At 48.2% G+C, this 18,668-nt stretch overlaps 1 protein-coding gene across 1 annotated transcript in view; it reads left to right on the plus strand.

Annotated features, from left to right (window-relative positions):
• The first annotated feature begins 358 nt into the window (after nucleotides 1-358).
• FAT2 (FAT atypical cadherin 2) overlaps nucleotides 359-18,668 on the plus strand; it is an 80,961-nt gene continuing 62,651 nt past the window's right edge. Inside the window, exon 1 of the mRNA XM_072824436.1 lies at nucleotides 359-519. The gene's annotated coding sequence lies outside the window, so the exon portion shown is untranslated. The remainder of the gene's footprint in view (nucleotides 520-18,668) is intronic.

Raw genomic sequence — 18,668 nt, forward strand, 5'->3', positions numbered from 1 at the left:
TCCTAGATCTGCAGCGTCAGGGAGGAATGTTCAGGGAGCGCCAGCCCAGAGCTTAGCCACCCAGGTCCTTCTTTAGATGGCTCATGGTCTCTGTGTGTCCTCCACCAAGGACTACCTGCCTGGGGCCTCAGTTTATCCCTCTGGAAAGCCCAGGAGGGAGGTGGAGATGGGCCTGGTTTCTCAGCAACTTTCCAGCCATCATTTTCCATGACTCGATTCCCCACTGTGAGTTCTGGGCCACAAACCAGTTGGCTCCCTCCCTCCCTCCCTCTCCGTGAGACCGAGAGCTGGCAGGAGGGGATGATCCGCCTCAATTCTCCTCCTCCTCCTCCTGGGCTGGGACACACCTACTCCAACTTTCTCAGCAGCCTCCTCGGAGCGCGAGTGCACGCGGGCTTTCCTGCGCGGAGTCTCTGCGCCTCCCTCCGGAGCCTGTCAGCCCCGAGCTCGCGGAGAGGGCTCCAGCCCAGCGGCCCAGCAGCCCAGCCTGGGGCACCCTCCCCTACCTGAAGGGCATAGGTAAGGACTGCTGGAGGATGGGAGGTTGGGGGAGGGGGTGCACAGCGGATCCATTCTTGTGCCTTGTCCCAGAGCAGGTGGGGGCGGTCCAGGTTCTTGGAGGGTGGGTGACGGGATCAGGATTGGACTGGGGCAGTCATGGTGGGGGTAGGGCAGGGACACCTGGGCCCAGGGCACCTAGGTACACTGATTGCAGCCAGAGATGTAGCCAGCCCAAGCCTGGGGGCTGGAGATTGGGGCCCAGGAATGGACAAGGCCAGGAGTCTGATCTCATGGAGGAGCAAGGTCATATTTGCACGTGTGGGAAGTTGGAGTCGTGTCCTTGCAAGAATGAGAGTCTCCGCATGGGCTTTCTGGGGATGAGCCTTCAGAGGGATGTGGGGACATTTTCCTACGTACTTTTAGGGGGAGGTTCTGGGACCAGGGAACCAAGAGGTGCTGGCTTCTTGGTGTATGTCCAGGGGGCAAAGGAGTCCTATTACAGAAAAGCCACCTGGCGTGGAGGAGAGAAGGAGGGCTTGCGGGACAGTCTGATAAGCTGGCCAGCCCTGGCTCCTGTATGGCTCTTGAGGCACCCTGATTAGAACCTCAGCTTTCCTGGTTGTAAAGTGAGGGTGCTCACCATCTCTAAGGGCTGTAAAAGGCTGTGAGTCTGAGAGGCACCCCTGAGGTGGGGTGAGTGGGAGCAGGTCTGTTCCCCTGTCTTGGGGGAAACAGGAATCCGATGCATATCTTTGGAGGAAGGTGAGCTGGAGTGGAACGCTGAACAGAGCCACCAGGCCAGAGTTCAGCCTTCCACTGGAGAGAGGGTGTGCCGTATGCCCCAATGTGGGGAGCAGCAGAGCATGCCCCGGTTTGCGGAGGGCTCAGAAAGGCTGTCTCTGGCCCCTGCCACACTCTAGGGCTGGTGGCCTCGGCTCAGGAGAGAGGAGGGAGGCAGAGAAGCAGGCTCAGGGCTCCTTTGACAGATGGGGAGCTGAGCCTGGGCAGATTAACAGAGCCCTCCACGCAGAACACGACTAGTATAATAGTTATTATTACTGTTGATACTTACTGGATGCTTCCCAGTTCAGGGACTGGGCTGAGTACGCCTGGTCATTTGAAAATTGAGAGTTTTTGAAGCAGGGGGGATGGAAAGAGAATTTCATGATTCACGTCTCTGTAACTCGCAGGCTGTGTAGCCTAAGATGGTTCCATACCTCTCTGGGCCTATTTTCCTACATATAAAATGAAGGTGGCTATGATCCACTCTTAGCTGATTCACCCCAGTAAGCCTGTGGGATAAAGGCAAAGAGGGAATGGTTGTCAATTTTGCAGGTGAGGAATCCCGGGGCAAAGTTTCCCCTGGTGTTCTCCACAGACCCCAGCTTACACCGTGGCAGGGAGGTGCTGAGTCCATGACACTGGCTAGCCCGAGAGAGTGCAACAGTGACACCCTCCTCTGCCAGAAGCTCCCCAGGTCTCAGTTTTCTCATCTGTAAAATGGAAGAGGAGCTAGAGGGAGCCAAGATCTCCCTGGAAACTCCTTCTGATTCCATGATTCTTAGTGGTCTCCTTAAGGACTCAGGAGACAGACCAAGAAGGGCTCTGACATTCTCCAGCCCCTGTGTGTCAGCGGTGGCTGTCCTTTCTACAGGGAGGGGCTGCCAGCTGGTCCCCTGTGAGTTGGGCCACCGTGGTCTGCTCCCTGCACTTTCTTCCTTGGGCACAAATGAACTCACCTCGGCCTAGAAGTTCTCCTTCCAGCAGCCCTGTAACAGACGATGGTGCTGGCACTGCTACTGGCCAGGTGAGGCCAGGTGGGACAGAATGTGGGGCAAGGGCCAAGTCTTAAAGAGAGCCAGGCAATGATGTTGGTATAATCAGGGACCTTCTGTATTCCCTGGGTGCGCCTTGCCTTTTGGGCTCCTTCGGAATTGGACAGGGCGGAGCCTCTGGGCATTTCCCATACTTCCTGGGTCCCCCACACAAGCTGAGTTGGCTCAGAATCTCAATGCTACTATTTATATGGCTGATGGTCTTAATGCTTACATTGATAATGGGGGTTTCTAGATAGACTTACAAAGAAAAGTGTAACTCCAAATCCTGGATATTATTTTAGTTGTGTGACTGGGCCTCAACTTCCCTAAACCTCCGTCTTCTCATTTGAGAAATAGGGCTAACGATTGTCTTTTTCTCAGAGATCGATGTGACATTTAAATGTAGCGCACAGGGTCGTATTCAGTACACTGATGGTCATCAACTAACCGGCTCCTTCTGCTTTCCCTGGGTGGAGACCACCCACAGCACCCTGAAGTCTTCCTTCATAAGAAAAATTGCAGTTGTAGTTACTAATTATTCGAGGGTCTTTTTCTGTACTATCTCTCCTACTAAGTGTTGCTCACTGCTCTGGTCCTGTGTCTAGCACAGCGCCTGGCCAATCAAAGATGCTCATTGCATATCTGCTGAGAGAACAAATGAATCTTCATTTCTAATTCATAGATGAGCACTGTCACTTACAGGGACTAAGCATTAGCCAGTCACAGATCAATAAGAGTGGGGAGCGAAGGATCCTTAGAGATAATCGAATCAGACAGATGGAGACGCTGCAGCCTGGACAGAGAATGCTGAGCACTTGGCTGAGGTCACTCAGCATGTGAGTGGGGAAGGCCTTTTCACTTACCTCCACCTCTCTCTGCCGAGCCTGGCTCAGAGTATTGCTTCCTGGTCGGGTTGGTCATTCACTTAGGAGGCCGGCCAATCATCCCCACAACACAACCAGGCTGGTGGCTAGACTCTGAGTGGCCCTTCAGGGGACAGGGGACATAAACCTCATAAATTGGACCTCTCCCCCAACTCCCACAAACACCCCCCCCCCACATGCACATGCACACATGGGGTTATACACCACTGCCAGTGAGTTGGCAGGTATCTGTAACTGTGCAACTAGAAGGTTCCTCAGGAGTTCCCTGAAGTCTCCAAGAATCATTGGTCCCATTCAATGGATGGAAACATAGAATTTTTAAAAAGATTTTATTTATTTATTCATGAGATACACAGAGAGAGGCAGAGACATAGGCAGAGAGAGAAGCAGGCTCCCCATGGGGAACTCGAGACTTGCTCCTGGGTCTCCAGGATCATGCGCTGGGCCAAAGGCAGGCACCAAACCGCTGAGCCACCCAGGTGTTCCAGAACCATAGATTTTGAATTACTTGCCTCAAGTCACCAGTTTGTAATGGTGTCCTGGGTCGTTGTACAGCCAACAGGGAGCCATTGCTGAGCATGAGATTTAAACATGTAAAGGGGAGTGCTCATTGACTGGGCTGTCACCAGGTTAGACCATTTCACAAGGACCTTCTACTCTGCATAACTGCCCTGCAGGCCAGCCCAGTAGTGCCTCTTGGCTGCTGCTGGTGCCGTTTTCCATATGAAGATAAGAGACACTCAGAAAGGCTAAGCCACTTCCTCTCCATCCCACAGCTTCTGTCCTCTCGGCACTCAGTTCACTACACCTAATGAGTGTGTTCCATGTGTCAGGTCCCCAGAGATTCACGGTTGGGGGAGGCAGACCTATATAGATGGATGGATGAATACCTTGAGGTAGGCAATAAAATAGAGGCACACTGAGACTGTCATGGGGGCCCAGAGGAGAGATACTCAGCCTAGTCATAGAGTCAGTGAAGGAAGCTTTCTTGGAGGAGCTGTCACAAAACTTCAGTTTTGAACTCTGAATAAGGCTTAAATAAGGAATGGATAGCAGGAAAGGGACTTCAGAAAAAGAAAGTAGCATGTGTCAAGGCAAGGCAGGTGTGTGCAGGAAACCATCACCTGGGTGGAGAATGGTTAGAGATGTGCACTCAAAGGTAGGGTGGGGCCGGGTCATTGAAGGGCTTATGTGACATGCTAAGGCATACGGCTTTTTTTTTTTCAATGTAATTTATATATGATTTTTTTAATTCATGGGAAATTATAGAAATAAACAAAAGTTAGCAGAAGAGTATAAAAAATCACTCAGCTTCAACAATTGTGTTTCCTCCACTAATTCTTCCCTCATCAGATTATTTTGAAGCAAATCCCAGATATATACTTGCATCTGAAAATATCTTCATATGTCTGTATATAAAACATAGGACTTCAGAAAATCATAGTAGGAGCATGGCCTTTATTTTGTAAATATTGGAGGACTGTTTTGAGGGAGGTTAAGTTGAAGGGGGACTTGGCTACTGTGTGTGGCTGTGGGGAGGAGCAGAAATTTAAGGAAGGGAATTGGAGTACAAGGTTATTTTGTTGTCTCCCCTTGGGCAAGTGCATGCCTGATATTTCCACTGATTAGCAAACTCTCTCCTAAAATTCATCTCCTCCTGAAAGAGGCAATTGCCTTAAACATTTCCCAGTGTGGAGCTTGTGGAAGAGAGAAATCGCACCCCCCCCCCCTTGCCTTCTCTCAGTCCTGAGTCTTTTCCCATTCCTGAGACTGGAGTGGCCCCTGCGAGGCACCTGTCCATTCCATTGCTGGGGGCAGGGAGCCCATAGTGGAGAATTCTCCATTTTCTAGGTCCTGTTTGGCTCCAGTGCTCAAGCGGTTGGCCTCCGTGCAAGCTGAGCAGGACTGTACATGCCAGCTGTGGGGTAATGTTAGTGTGCGTGTGCTCACGCGCCCCAGGTCAGAGCTGTTGTCTGTACCTGCAGCATCCCCTTTCCTCTGGATCCTCTCAGCAAATGCAAGACCGCACGGCACAAAATGCATCATTTTGGATGCCCAGGGGCTTAGCCTTGGGAAGCGGGGGAGCATTGCGTCAGGGTTTGGGCACATGAGCTCTGGAGCCAGGGTGCTCCAGCTATGTCCATGGCCTTGGACACATCACTTCACCTCTCTGAGGGTGCAGGGTGTGTAATGCTATCTACCTCGCAGAACTGTGTGTGGATGCATATAAAGTTGTTAGCATAGTAGCCAGCACATATTAAAAGCTCACTAAACATTAGCTACTATGACAGATTTGGGGGCTCCTGAAGTCTTGGGAATTGAATCGAGAGAATCATAGCATCTTGGAAAATTCAAGTCCAAGAAATCTCCAACTCTTGGAAATATATAATTAGAAGAACCCTATTAGATCCCTAGTATGTCTCTACCCTGTAAAGATTCCTTATACAGTGTCCCTGACTGTGCTTTTTTCCATCTTGCAAACATTCAAGAACATCAAGTTATAAGTTATAATCAAATGAACACACCAGTGTCCAACCTGTGACCGGAGCAAAAGCAGATACCCTCAGCTCCCCAAGAGCCCTCCTGATGCTCCTGGCCAGTCACCCTCCTGCCCCTTCACACACACACAAACATAGTGATTACCCAGGCAGCTGGGGTGTTGTCAAATACTTTCTTGATGGGTTGTGTACCATCGTTAGGGGAACTCTAATTATTAGAGAGGCTCAGTGTGTTAATTTGGAAGTTGTAAATGAAACTTTACCTTTAAGTTGTTTTGTTTTCACTGTCCTATTTCAGTGGCAGTCTAGCTTAGGGCTGAACTTCTCAAATGCCTAGGGCTGTTTTTAAAAATCCAGATTCCTCAGCCCCATCTTGATCTACAGCCCTAGAATGTGGGATCTGGGTGTGGGGCCCGGGAATCTGTATTTTTACAAGCTCCATTGGAACTCCAGGTGAGGACCAGCTGGGTTTGGAAACCACTAAACGAATGTTTCCGAGCTCCAATTCTGGAGAGGCCATTTTTCCAATCCACATACCATCTTACTGGCCACTGACCTGGGACAGGCACTTGGGCTTCCTGACTCTCAGTTTTTTTCATTTGTAAAATGGGGATAAAATGATAGTACCTACATCCTTGGGTTGTTGAAAGACTCTGACAGCCACAGGCAAGGGATGAAGCTACAATCAGCATGACTATTACTGAGAAGAGCCTATCTGTGATATAGCCAAAGGAATGTTGGACTTGGTAGCTGAAGACCTGTGTTTGAGTTCTGATTGGGCCATTTGCTGGCAGTATGAACTTGGCCAAATCTTCCGGCCCTCCCCTCTCTGCGTCTCAACTTCCCTATCTATAAAATGGAAATACTCTTTGGTTGCCTTTGAGGGGATCAAACTAGAAAGTGGACAAGAAAACTGCTCTGAGGATAGAAAAAAATGCTGCATGAAGTAAACCCCAGTGAATGGGGACTCAGCTGAGCCTGGGAACCCAGTGGAGAGTGGGCTTGCCTTGCCCTTGCGGTTCTGTGAGGGTGGGGAGAGGGAGCTGCTGAGTGTTCAGTGTTCCACAGTCCTGGTATGCTCTGGCACAGCTCCCGTGCTTCTTGGTTTCTGAGAACTATCTCCTTCCTGGTCCTGGGGCAGGAAGAGTCCAAGATCCCAGAAGCAATGAAATCCTATGCAATGTGCTGTAGTCAGAATGCTTTTATTATTTCAGTGTCTTCCCTTTTATTAAAGGTTCTTTGAAGTCCTTTATTAGCATTTTCAGAAAACTTTTTAATGAAGTATAATATGCACGGAGAAATGCACAAATCATAAGCTCAATGAACATTCCAGAAACTAACCAGCTCCCAGATGAAGAAACAGAATATTTCCACCATTACAGAAACCTCCTTTGTGCCCCTGCCAGTTACTAACCCCCCGCAAGGACAACTTTGTCTTACTCTAATCCACAGATAAGTTTGCCTATTTTTAAACTTTATATAGTCGGAAGAGTACAGTATGCACTCTTTTGCATATGGCTGCTTTTGCTCCACGCTATGTGAGTGGGATTCATCTGTACTGTTGCCTAGAACAATACTTCATTTCCCTTGCTGTATAGTATTCCCTTGGATGAATATCCTCATTCTGCTCTTTTTTTTTTTATTTTTTTTATTTATTTATTTATGATAGTCACAGAGAGAGAGAGAGAGAGAGAGAGAGAGGCAGAGACACAGGCAGAGGGAGAAGCAGGCTCCATGCACCAGGAGCCCGATGTGGGATTCGATCCCGGATCTCCAGGATCGCGCCCTGGGCCAAAGGCAGGCGCCAAACCGCTGCGCCACCCAGGGATCCCCTTCATTCTGCTCTTGATGGACATTTTAGGTGTTTCCACTGTGGGGCTACTACAATAGTGCCTCTTTGAACATTCTCTGTTAGTCTTTGGTGAGTCCACGTGCACATTTTTGCTGTGTCCCCTAAGAGCAGGACTGCTGTGTCATGAGATGTACATACGTGCATGGAACCCTTTTTATTTTCCGGTTCAGCTCCATTCACTGCAAGTAGAATATGGTTCACGGGGCTAAGCATCTATCTGGGAGATAGACAGACCTGACCACAGCAAGATAAACAATTGCCTCCGGGGTCTGAGATGCTGATGCATAGAGCAATCTGCAGATTCAGAGACTCTCAGGTGCAAGTCAGACACGGGAATCAGACCTGTCACTTTCCCTTTCCTGTCTGCTCTTCTAAATGACTCCAGAGATAACTGTGGGTCTGCCCTACCTGAGGGGCTGTGTCTACACCCCACCCCCCTCTCCCCACAGGGGCCAGCAGACCACCTGTAGGGGACACTGTGCGCTTCAGCGCACTGCAGCCCTACTAAATCAGACTGCTTGCGATGAGGCTGTGATTTTTAACGCACTGACTTTGGGGAAGCACTTCTATGAGCCTGCGGTCTTCTCCTCCCTTCCCCACCCCTCTCCACCGGAGCCTAGGAGAGGGTCACGGATGGGATATCCATTTTGAAAGGAGGCATGAGAGGATCCTAAAGGAAGAGATGCCCTTGCTTAGCAGATCCCAAACACCGGTCCCACCAAAATCACCCTGGGAACTTGTTAAACATCTATTCCTGAGCCCCACCCCTAATGATTTTGTTTAGCAGAGATCTGGGGTGGGGCTGGCAATGAGTGGTTTTAACCCCCACCCGCACCCTCTTAGGGGATTCCCAATGGTGGGAACCACTGGTTCAATTCAAGGGCCAGCCCTGTCTGGTGATAACGCAGTGGGCCCAGTGGCTCCACTCTGTGTGTGCCACGGTGGAGTGGAGCTCAGAGCTACTGTGGGAAACAGGAAATCAGTATGGACTGAGCTCAGGGGGCTTGAGTGTATGGAACTCCAGGGCTTGGCCTGGAGCCAACCAGCAGAGGCTGCTTGGCATCTCATTAGTATGCACCTTGAGGCTCACAATCACCCCTAACTCTTTCGTGCCACCAGCCCACCACAGGTTCAGCCAGCTTCGCGGCACTGACAGGGGCTTCAGAGAGGATCTGCCTGTGGCATCCCACTGCTGGAGTGCCGCTCCCTGCCTGCCCAGGCCTGCCTGCCACCTGCTTTGTCGCAGTTGTGCGCAGAGGGGTCTGGCCTCGGCCGGACGGGCAGCATGGCGAGGCCAGGCCAGGCCAGGCCAGGCCAGGGGGAATGGGCTGAGAGGGAAAGCTGGACACAGAGCCTTTGCTGACAATCTGCGTTTGCTGGGCTGGGAGGGCCCGTGGTTCTACGATCCCTCTCCTCTTGAGTGCTATTTCCAACCCTTCCCCAGGGAAGGGGGAGGCAGGGGATCCCATCACACACCGGTGATCCGAATTTTAATCCTGCCGTGGCCACATGCTGGCTGTGTGCATTGTTAGTTGGGTAACCTCTCTGAGTCTCATTTACCTGGTCTACAAAATGAGGATAATTACAGAGTTGCTGTGAGCGAGTTTAAAGCTACAATGCGTGCCAAGTGCTTACTACAGGGCCTCACCACATAGTAAATGTTCAATAAATGTCAGCGGCGACAGTGTCTGTATCTCCGTACACATTTCACATTCCCTAAACGTCACCATCCTGGGGGTATCATTGGACAACAGCTCAGTGGAGGGCCAGCTCCATGAAGGCAGGAGACAGGGACCAGGCCCCGTTCCCAGATGGACACGGGAGGTCCCATAAAATGAGGGGGTTCTGCTCAGCCCCCACTGGGCCCCCTGCTTGGCCCTCTGATGGGTTACCGAGGACCCTTGACACCAAAGGAGTGGGGCCCACCTTCAACACCGTGTCTGCAAGTGAGGGCTCCTGTGTGGGGCAATGTGAGGATGGTTTTAGGCACTTCGTTTTAACTGAGCCTGATGATTATCTTCTCTGATTTATGTATGAAGAGACTGAAACTCAGTCAGGTTCAGTAGTTTACACTACATCATACGGCCAGCAATGGTCATAAACGTAGGCGGCACTCCAAACAGCTGCCTTAGGCCCAAGCCTGAGCGGGTGGCCATCATGTTCTGTGGCCCTAACAGTGGCCTCCCTACCTCCCAGGGTGCTTGAGTTAGAGGAGACCTGACTGGGAGTGGCCTTGGGTGGCTGATGGTGGCATGCACGAGGAACAATGAGAAGCTTCCGTCCCAGCAGCGTCTCAGAGCCAGCTAGGAGGAACGGGGTCCACTTTACTGGTGGCTCCGGGGCCCGCTAGCTCCTGGGAAGGCAGCTTGTCATGTCCTGGATAGAGACGGGAGCTATGCCGAATGGACTCATTATACAGATCACAGAGGATGGGGCGTGGAGAGGCCACCCCGGCATGCCAGTGTCGGAATGAAAAAGATCAGGAAATTCATGTTGTTGGGGTGCACCCACGACATTCTCTACCTTCTGTTTTCACTGGCACCTCACATCCACCCGACTCCCTCCCTCAGCCTCTGAATGACGTTACATTGATTAGCTCTCTGCACCCACTACAGGGGAAAGGGTGACAGGAAAAGAAAATATGGAATAGAAATTCTTCCTTTTTTTGAGAGAGAGGGAGAGAGAGAGAGAGTGTGTATGTGTGTGTGTGTGTGTATGTGCATGAGTGGGGGGAGGTGCAGAGGCAGAGAGAGAGAGAGAGAGAGAGAGAGAGAGAGAATCTTAAGCAGGCTCCATACCCAGCCCAGTGCCTGAAGTAAGGCTTGATCTCATGATCCTGAGATCATGACCTGAGTCGAAACCAACAAGTTGGATGCTTAACCGACTGAGCCAGTGGCACCCTGGAATACATATTATTCTTATTATTTTGATGTCATTCAACCTGCCTGCTTGAGCTTTGCTACAGATCATTGCAAGGAAAGAAGGGATGTCACGAAGACCCATGGTGCGTGTGCGCACACACGTGTGTGTGTATATATAGAAGGGTGCTTTGGGAAGGAGCTCCTGGGACATAGGCAGGGATCAGTACACATACATGGTTCCCTTTTTTCCCCATGTACTTTCTTTTTAACACCTAGTATAATTGTAGTAACATTACTGTATTTTTACAATAGTAATGACTAATAATAGTAATAACATTAGCTATTTCCTGTGTACCTGGCACTGTGCTAAATATTTTCCATGCAGAAGCTCATTAAATCCTCCATGAGGTAAGAACTCCATGGGACTTACCATGAGGTAAGAACTGATATCTCCATGTCACAAATGGAGAAACTGAGCCGGGGAGAGACAAAGCCATGTCCCGAGATGCAAGCAGAGGCAGGATGAAGGCCAGGTCTGACCTTGAGGCCTAGCTCCTACCCCCTGCAGTCTCCTCCTGGCTGGTGACCTTAAGGATGGCCTTGTGGGTTCCAAGGAGCCTCCAGGTGGGGAGAAAGGCCAGGCTGGGGGCAGCTGCTTGGTCAGTGCAAAGAGCCCAGGACAGGGAGACTGGGTTCTGGTTCTAGTTGCGCCACCACTGTCGTACATGACTTAATACGATGCCTTCCCTTGTCTGGGCATAGTCTTCCCATCTTTCTAAACAGATTAGACTTCTAGTAGTCTTCCAACTGTGCCCTCATGGAGCCTGGGAATGTCACAGAGATGCCTCAGAAGGTGGAGGTGGCAACAAATGGGAGTTAAGACTCTGTACCCCCAACTTGCATCTACCACAGCGCCAGCTCTGTTTAATTCACCTATGATAATGATTATAGTTTAAAAATCACAACAGTAAAAATCACACCAGTTAGCATTTATTTCGTGATGGCTGAGTGCTGTGCACCATGTTAAGTATTTAATATGAACCATCGAATCAAACCTTCTGAACAACTGCCTGAGGTGAGTTTACTTACTATATCCCTCTTAAAGATGAGGAAAAACAGAGGCACAGAACTCATGTTAGTTACTCAAGGTCACCCAGTGTGGAACTTGGTGTCTACATGTCTGAAAACTCACCCTTTTGCAAAGGATTCCACTGGATTCAGAGTGACAACAGGCACAGACAGGAAGCACCCCACTAGACAAGGCTATGTAGCAGGGACATTCCGGCCTCTGCAATTTGTGCTACTCACTGAAAGATGCTCTAGGAAACAAACCGAGGGTGCTGGAAGGGAGGTGGGGGTGGGGTGGGGTAATTTGGTGATAGGTTTTAAGGAGGGCATATAATGTGATGTGCGCTGGCTGTTATATACAAGTGATAAATTATTGAACACTACATCTGAAACTTAGTATATACTATATGTTGGCAAACTGAATTTAAATTTAAAAAAAGAAGCTTTTCATTCCTCTGGGGGAGTCTATCCCCCATGACTTCAGAATACAAACTTCCTCCCTCCCAGAGAGCCACCCCAAACCCAGACCTTCAGGATAGCTCTTCTCCCCTCTCCTTATCCCTCTTCCTGTACAGGGACCTCCTGTCGCCTTTCCAGTCAGGAGGAGAAAATTGAGATTTCCCATGGGCCTTCCTACAAGGTTGAGTTCACACTTGTGTCCCAATCTGTCCCAGGGCACAAATGTAGAACCTGGAGGAGATGCTCTGTTGCCCTGCTTGTCTCTCAAGCTTCTAATTGATAAATATTGTTCTCTGTCCTGTTGAGCTGGAGCTGGTTTTCATCTTACAAACCACTCTGGCCCAGGAACCCCACAGGAAATGGGGCGGGACCCCTTCCCTCCTGTCTCTTCCTCCAAGCCTGCAGATCTTGGGGTGCCTCTGGTTTAGGGAGTTTTCAGCTCCAACCACAAAGTGCATGGATCCACGTAGGCAATCCCAAGAGGAAGAGACCTCTTGCTCCCTCTGGGCCTCACTAAGTGTCAAGGTCTGCAAACCTAGAATGCCCACAGCCAAACTGTCCTCACAGTGTAGATAGAGATGTGGGTGTGAATGGGTGTCTCTTCCATTCGAAAATTGACCTTGGTGATAAACAGTAGCTGAAAGAGCCTCAGTGTCTGGGAAGCGCTCTCAAGACTTTGGAGAGTGCTTGCTCCCTCTGGTCTATCTGCATGACCTCCTTGTTCCTGTTGTGGAGCCTCTGCACTGCCTGTTTTTTTCTGCCTGGAACTTTCTCAAGAAGTCTTTGTGGCCCTCTCCCTGCTCAAATGTCACCCTGTCATGTAAGGCTCCCCTGACCACGCTGATTTACCATCTTTTTTTCTGCTAATTAGAATAGACTTACCACAAGAGTAAGAACCTCATCTGTCTTGTTTCCTGTTCTAGAATGCCCTCAGTGCTCAGTAAATAAGTGCTGAATGAATAAATGAATGAATGACTTTGGCAGAGGAGGCCCAATAACAAAACATTTTCTCATCCTTCCCCACTTTGTCCCTTTTTGTCCCCAAAATTCAGGTGCCTGGAAGCCCTCTGTTTCCTTCAAATATTCATCTCACCAGGGTCATATTAATACTTTCAAGGTTCCTAGGCATTATTGGCCCTTTATCCATGAAGAAATATTAGAAGTTATATTTTATGGCGATGTCAATATAAAGATACATATATATATATATTTTAAAGATTTTATTTATTTATTCATAGAGATACAGAGAGAGAGAGGCAGAGACACAGGCAGGGGGAGAAGCAGGCTCCATGCAGGGAGTCCGACATGGGACTCAATTCAGGGTCTCCAGGATCATGCCCTGGGCTGCAGGCGGTGCTAAACCGCTGCGCCACCGGGGCTGCCCAAGATATATTTTTATATATGAAAACATTTTCTTCAACCTAAAAGACTGTTTTCTTTCTTCTGAATTTAATAGAAATTAAAATATTTTCATGGGTCTCTGGAAGTACGATGGGCCTTCAGATGTGCCCACCATGTCTACCAGATAGGTGGATCTTGCATCCTCCTTTGAATCCTAAGCATCCTTGGTTCTTGGTTCCCATGCCATGCTCTCTAGAGCTGAGCTGGCCAATTCAGTAGCTAGTAATCACATGAGGCTATTTAAATTTAAATTAAATAAAAGTACAAACTCAGTTCCTCTGTTGTACCAGCCACATTTTGAGTGCTTGACAGCCACACGTGGCTAGTGGCTCCCATACAGGACATCCCCATTATGGTAGAAAGTTCTTTTGGAAAATGTTGTTCTAAATAACTGGCTCCAGCTACACCAGCCCTCTCTTCTTGGAATATGGATTCCAATTCTTGGCTGGCACTTGAATCCACCACCTATTAGATGGATGAATCTGGGCAGAGCCTTCAAATTATCCAAGCCTCAGTTTCTCATTTACAAAATGAGGATCATAATAAGTGTCATAATAATGGTGATGTTGATACAATAATTAACTTGGACTGAATGCATTCTAGTGCTTGGCTATTTGTCATGCATTGACTCATTCAGTCTTCTCAACAATCTGTGAGATGGTACTTATACCATATCCCTTTTACTGGGACTAGAGAGGTGACATAACGGCCCAAGGGCACACGGCTGGTGAATGGTAGAGCTGGGACTTGAAACTAGGTCTATCTGACTCCAGAGCCCACTTTCCTGACTATTATTAATTCTACTCAGTGCTGCACTTCTCCCTCAAAACCAGGTGAGATAATGCATGCAGATTTTTTAACTTACAGATTATATACAGATATGACACTATACTTTTTGTCATCAGTAATAAAGAAGGGGCCCCCCAGGCCCAGCTCCTTTTCACCCATGTCCTAGGTGAGGACTTCCTTTGTTAGTCATCTCTGCCTTCTAATTTCAGGTGTGGGCAGACCTGGCCTTTGACAGCTCCCCTGAGAGCCTCTCAGTCGGCTGGCAGTTCGGGCTGCCTTTTACCAAGCCATGTAATAAGGTGTTCCTCTGTGTCTTTTCCTCCCTGCACATTCACCTACCATATTATCTGTCTCCCCTGCAGCCCTGGGAAGTAGGTAGGAGTAGCTATTATTATCTGCAGTTTACAGATAAAGTGAGGCTCGGAAGAGGTTCTGTGGCCTTCCCAACGTCACACGACCCATCAAGGGCTCAAGCCACTGGCTCCTTTCCTGCTTGTGTCCAGTTCTTGGACTTGTTTTGTTACAGCAGAACCTGGCAGGGGCTGTCTACATACTAACAAATGACTCAGGGTTCATCCAAGTTTCTGAAAAGTAAATCAAGCCTCTCTCCCCACAGGGAATTCCAGTTGGCTTAATCCAGTAGAGCTGCTCTTCAAGCCTAGTCCACACCAGAGTGGGAGTCTTGAATGGAAAGATCTCCCTTTTAATTTGATATCAGATTACTCTTCTCAGCATGTACTTCTTTTCCAGTCCTGCAACTTCTCAAAAATCTTCAGGGGCTCCCTACTACTAGGAGAAAAAACAACTTCGTAGCTAAAGACTTTGGGACTAGCAGGCACCTGGAATGTCAATATTCTTTCACTGATGATTTTAATTCTGGTTCAAAGGCACAATCCCTCCTGCTCCTTCTCACCTTTAAGCTATTGTCACAAAGAGAATATACTTAGGATTTTTTTCTTGAGAGGCATGAGAGCCAGCCCCAACACTGATGCCAGAGGCAGACACCATGGAGGGGAGGGGAGTGGGATCAGAAAATACTTACCAAGGGCACTCAAATCCATGGTTAAGTGGATTGGACATTCTCCTATCCAGAAAAATGAATCCAGGGACTTTTTCTTTCATGAAAGTATCTCCAAACTTTAAACAATATCTTATCTCATTGCATTTTCCTACAGCCTAGGAAATCCAGAACATTTGGGTTTGGGAAGTCTGGCTGTGTGTTTTCAGTTCAGCCACCATCTTTCTGGGTGGCCTTGGGTATGCTGTGCAAATCTCACGTCTCTTATCTGAGAGGTGGGAGTAAAAGGGCAGATGTGCTTCCTTGGAGTATTATGTAGGCTACTACATAATATCTGGACATGCCTACAGAAAGGGAAGGTGTTGTGCCATGGGGGAGAATGTCATCACTGGTCTGTACCTGGGTACTTCTGGGAGTGACAGGCAGGAATTTCATTGTCAGAAACAAAGCTTGACAGTTTGAAGAAATCTGGTAAAAGCTTCTTTGGTGGGAGTTTGATTTGGCTTTGAATTAATCTGAGTACATCTGGTTCCCCATTGAAGGGACAGCATTAGTTAGAACTAAAGTCATTGCATGTGGACCATTACAGATATAGATCATAGTACATTAGAATCATAGCGCATCCAATTGTGTGTCTTAGGACTTTTTTATAACAGGGCACAGGACATTAGAAGAGCAGAGCCCCAGCCTGTCAGATCTGCAGGGGTTCCTAGAGGCCATCTACCCAGTTTTTAAAATCTGTGCTTCCCAGTGGGGTGAGGGACAAGCCTGTGGGCAGGGCCCTTGCCTTGCACCCCTGCTCCTAATAGTGCAGCTCTGCTTTTCTCTATTTATAATTTCATTAGGAAAAAAAAAAAAAGAGAGAGATCCTGCCCTTGAAAGCAATAGAGGGGTTTGAAATCATGAACCCATTCCAGTCCCTTCACCCAACATATCGCACGTCATTTACAGAGGAAGAAAGAGGTTCACAAGGGTTTTGTGGCTGATTTGACCAAGGCCACACAGGGAACAAATGACTTTAGATCCAGGTCTCCCAAGGGCCAGATTAGCTTGCTACAAGGAACCCTGAGCAAGCATCAATGAGCATGCAAGCCTGATCCACAGCCAGAGGAAATCCATTCGCTGCTTTTGAGGACTCTTTCAGGGTCTAGTAGAGATCATAGGCCTGCAGAGGCCAAAGAATACCTGTGTGAGTTGGAAGGGACTTTAGAGCTTTATTCGTCTCCCCCAAGGGCAAATATCCCTCTAGAGTACCATATCCTTCTCAGGTTGCCACCCAGCCTCTGCTTAGACTCCCCAGAGATGGGGAGCTCTGTATTCTGAGGTGACTCATTCCAGAATTGCACTTGAGGTCACTAACCACAAGAATGAGGAAAGATCTCATAGCACTGCTCCTCCCATTTGTGCTTAGACTTTTTATCAGTGACTTGGATAAAGACATGGGTGCCACAACCACCAAGTTTCTGAATGTTAGAATCGAGATTCTGAGAAGCCATAGTGGTGAGCTGAAACACTGGCTAAAGTGTATCATGGTCTCATTAAAGCCCTAGAGCATTTAGTTGGAGAAAATCAGCCTGTGAAGAACAGATTGGGGGTGATGTGATAATACATCTGAGAGTTTTCATTACCTACAAACTCAGCAGTCAAGAGTGTGAGCTGGCTGCTAAAAGTAATAGTAGTTGATAATATTTGTTGAAAACTGTGTCACATACTATATTAAGCATTTATGTATATTAACTGATTTTGTTCTCAAAATGGTACTATGAAGTAGAGAAATGAAAATCAGAGAAGGTAAGCCACTTGCCCAAGGTCACATAGCCAGACACTGAGTGTTGTGAACCACTTTCGGCTGTTTTCCCCATCAATGAGAGGGTCTGGGAGTTCCAAGGAGGCAGATTTAATTCAGACTTATAGCCTAGAAGCGTCTATTCATGAACCCTCACCCTGCACTTGCTTATGCTTGTGCACACACAAGCCCCATAGCTACAAACTTATGTGCTCATATCATACTCATTCTGTCCAGCAGGCACACACAATTAAAGTACCCATACAACTTTTCAAAAATAGACACCTAAGTATGTATGCGTGCTCTCCTGCAAATGTGCACATTCACCCACATGCAGATTTTCTTCTAAGTCTGGGGAGCCAAGAACGGGAGGCCCCACCCCAGACAAGCGCCTGCTCGCAGCTTACCAGAACAGCCTGTGGCTGGGCCAGCAAGCTTAGACTCGACCAGAGACCAGCGGCTTCCTGCTCTACTGGGGCACAGCCTGGACCTTCTCCAGAGGAGTCAGTGGACCCCACCCTCACCCTGACCTCAGGCTTTGATTCTGTTTTGGCTTTAAAAACTAATCATAACTAATATTTATTGAGTGCTTTTCTATTGGCCAAGAGCTGTGCTAACTACATGAATGGGCATGATCTTTAGTCTGTATAAAATCCCAGGAAAACAGGACTCTTCATAGCCCCATCTTACAGATGAGAAAACAGAGGTCTGAGGAGGTTAGCTTACCCAAGGCGATATAGTTAGCAAGCGGCGACTTTGGACTTAAACCCAAGTGGTCGGATTTACAAGTAATTGTGGCTTCTCCTTCTGGCAGTAGGGTCAGGAGGAAAGAACCTGGCTCTGGTTCTTACCCTGAGATTTTGGGCAAGTCCCTTTCTTTTGGGGGGACTTCATTTTCCAGCTTCAGAAAGGAAGGGATAATCACCAAAGGTTCTTTCAGTTTTCATTCTCTCATTGCTTTTCCTAAGTCCAGATCCTTCCATTTTTCAACTGTTGAATAGGTTATGTGCCAAGCACTGGGAATTTATGCATGAATAAGATACACAAAGCTCCTATCTTCATGGAGCCCAGTGTCTAGCATAGAAGACAGTTACTAAACAAATTAGAAAGAACATAACTGAGTGGGGCTAAGAGTCATGACAAAAACGGTGCGGTATGATAAAGAAGGGTGCTAGGAAGGAGGCTACATCAAATTGAGGGTTAGGATATGACATTTGAGCTGGGCCAGAAAGAGGGATAACAAGGAGTTAGCATTGTGAAAATCTTTTTTTTTTTTTTTTTTTTTTTTGTGCGTTGTGAAAATCTTAAGTAAAGGGAAACAGCAAGTGCAAAGGCCCTGAGGCAGACTCTAGTTTGGCATGTTTGTGGAAGAGAAAGGAGGCCCGTGTGGCTGCAGCTTAGTGAACAATGGGGAGAGTGCTGGGAGGTAACATTGGAGAAGCAGGCAGGGCCCACATAGAATGGGGTCTTGTAGGCCTTGGTAAGGGGTTTAGATTTTAATCTGAATGCTATGAAAGCCACTGGAAAATTTTAAGCAGTAATTTGAATTGGTTTATGATTTCACAAGATGTTTCAAAATAGTGGTCCTAGGTGCTGTGGGCTGGGAGGACAGCCCAGGGAGCCCACCATGCCTCTGCACCTTGCAAACCTATTCACTTGCCCAGGCATAGTGCCAGGAAACAAATGTCCAGACACAGGCTGGTCTGTGGGTCCTACAGCTTGAAAACAACTCTG

The sequence above is a fragment of the Canis lupus genome, chromosome 4, assembly GCF_048164855.1.
Source record: "Canis lupus baileyi chromosome 4, mCanLup2.hap1, whole genome shotgun sequence".
NCBI classification, from domain to species: Eukaryota; Metazoa; Chordata; class Mammalia; order Carnivora; family Canidae; genus Canis; species Canis lupus.